The sequence below is a fragment of the Schistocerca nitens genome, chromosome 7, assembly GCF_023898315.1.
Source record: "Schistocerca nitens isolate TAMUIC-IGC-003100 chromosome 7, iqSchNite1.1, whole genome shotgun sequence".
NCBI classification, from domain to species: domain Eukaryota; kingdom Metazoa; phylum Arthropoda; class Insecta; order Orthoptera; family Acrididae; genus Schistocerca; species Schistocerca nitens.
In genome coordinates this window covers 307,233,145-307,235,644 of record NC_064620.1, presented here as the reverse complement: position 1 = coordinate 307,235,644, position 2,500 = coordinate 307,233,145, and the positions used below count along the sequence as shown (strand labels likewise).

Sequence of the window (2,500 nt, the reverse complement as noted above, 5' to 3'; positions counted from 1 at the left end):
TCCAATAGATACTCGTTAAAGGATTTAAAGTGTACTCATTCCGATTACGGGGCCTCGGATGAGTCCCGTATCGTTATTTTTCGTCACTACCTCCCCGTGCCGGGAGTGGGTAATTTGCGCGCCTGCTGCCTTCCTTGGATGTGGTAGCCGTTTCTCAGGCTCCCTCTCCGGAATCGAACCCTGATTCCCCGTTACCCGTTACAACCATGGTAGGCGCAGAACCTACCATCGACAGTTGATAAGGCAGACATTTGAAAGATGCGTCGCCGGTACGAAGACCGTGCGATCAGCCCAAAGTTATTCAGAGTCACCAAGGCAAACGGACCGGACGAGCCGACCGATTGGTTTTGATCTAATAAAAGCGTCCCTTCCATCTCTGGTCGGGACTCTGTTTGCATGTATTAGCTCTAGAATTACCACAGTTATCCAAGTAACGTGGGTACGATCTAAGGAACCATAACTGATTTAATGAGCCATTCGCGGTTTCACCTTAATGCGGCTTGTACTGAGACATGCATGGCTTAATCTTTGAGACAAGCATATGACTACTGGCAGGATCAACCAGGGAGCTGCGTCAACTAGAGCTGAGCAGCCGGCCGCCCGGGAGTGTGTCCCGGAGGCCCGCGCGAACACGCAAGCGTCCGCTCAATTATTCTGCAAACAGGAGGAGGCTGGGCTCCCCTGCACGATACACCTCGAAACCCTCTCAGGTCCCGGCGGCGCGCAGCGCCGTCCTAAGTACTTGGTCGGGTTCGAGAGAGGCGCAATCGCCCGGAGATAGGCGAGTAGACGCTTTCAGTGCGACCACCCGTGCTCCCAACTGAGCTTGCCGCTGCCGACAGAGGCCCGGGAGCGTGCTGTCGTGGTGTTGCCGGCGGGAGACAACACGCGGCCACAAACAGTGACCGGGCAGCTCCAACGCCAGCGCCACAGAGGGGCAGAGCCCCACTTGGGTGCCAAAGCGAACTCTCCCAGCACAGCGCACGCGCCAACACATCCGCACAGCTGCGATACAAACCACCTGCGAGAACCGCGGGGGCGACCGAGCAGCAGACGGCGTCGCGGCGCCGAGTGCCGGGCGGCGGCGCATCCTCAACGCACACAGTCCTCAATCGGACCAGCACACTGCAGATGTCCACCGCGCTTCGCACCGGGCCCGGGAGGACCCACTTTGGCCGCACGGCGCCGCGCGCTGGGTGCGCCGGCACGCAGATGCGCCGCCTGCCGCGTCCGTCAGCCGGCGCGCCTGCCACTGGGCGCCCCCACCAGCCGGCTGCCGCGCGTGCGCCCACGCAGCGCGCGGCCAGCACGCCGGGCGCCCCCCCCTCACCGGCCGGGGACGGTCCCACCCAGCCACCGCCGCGTATCGCTTCATACCCACATGCCCACTCACGTTCGTGGGTATGACGGGTGTCGCTGAAGCAACCGGTTAATACCTGTACCGATCGTCGATATCAACGATTCACCTCCAGCGCGAACAACCGCGCAACAACGGATTTCCAGTTCATTTGCGTAACTTGGGCAGCAAACGTAGACGTCCATCTACATTTGCGAATTCAATGGGTCTTGCATGCCTGGATGTTATGAGTCACGACACGCCACATCAGTCCACATACATGCTGCGACGTATGCACGAGAGAACACGTGGAAGGTGGCCCGCGTACGTATGCCGATGCCATTGCACAGCTGCGAAGCTCATTGAACACGCAAACTCCTGACTGACGAACTAGAGGCGACAGGGGAGGGGGGGGGGGGGGGGGGGGGGCGATATACGTCTTATAGCAGTACACATTACAGTGGATAGCGGGACCATGTGGAACGTACGCAACACTCGCTAGATGTTGTGAGGGTAGGCACCGTAACATGATTCAATACGCAGGACACCAGAGTGTGCGCGCAGCGAACTATGTTGAGAGGGTTGCGATTAGGCAACGCTACACGAATTTCTAGATTCATATAACAAACAATTACAGGGCAGGTTAAGGCGCAACGTGGGTTAGGTTAAGGCGCAACTTGGGTTAGGTTAGGGCGCAACGTGGGTTAGGTTAGGGCGCAACGTGGGTTAGGTTAGGGCGCAACGTGGGTTAGGTTAGGGCGCAACGTGGGTTAGGTTAGGGCGCAACGTGGGTTAGGTTAAGGCGCAACTTGGGTTAGGTGAGGGCGCAACGTAGGTTAGGTTAGGGCGCAACGTGGGTTAGGTTAGGGCGCAACGTGGGTTAGGTTAGGGCGCAACGTGGGTTAGGTTAGGGCGCAACGTGGGTTAGGTTAGGGCGCAACGTGGGTTAGGTTAGGGCGCAACGTGGGTTAGGTTAGGGCGCAACGTGGGTTAGGTTAGGGCGCAACGTGGGTTAGGTTAGGGCCCAACGTAGGTTAGGTTAGGGCGCAACGTAGGTTAGGTTAGGGCGCAACGTAGGTTAGGTTAGGGCGCAACGTAGGTTAGGTTAGGGCGCAACGTAGGTTAGGTTAGGGCGCAACGTGGGTTAGGTTAGGGCGCAACGTG

At 58.6% G+C, this 2,500-nt stretch overlaps 1 non-coding gene across 1 annotated transcript in view; it reads right to left on the bottom strand.

Annotated features, from left to right (window-relative positions):
• LOC126196933 (small subunit ribosomal RNA) overlaps positions 1-568 on the bottom strand; it is a 1,909-nt gene extending 1,341 nt beyond the window's left edge. The window contains exon 1 of the ribosomal RNA XR_007539356.1: positions 1-568. This exon is cut by the window's left edge and continues 1,341 nt beyond it. This is a non-coding gene — a ribosomal RNA (small subunit ribosomal RNA).
• Between the last annotated feature and the right edge of the window lie 1,932 nt (positions 569-2,500).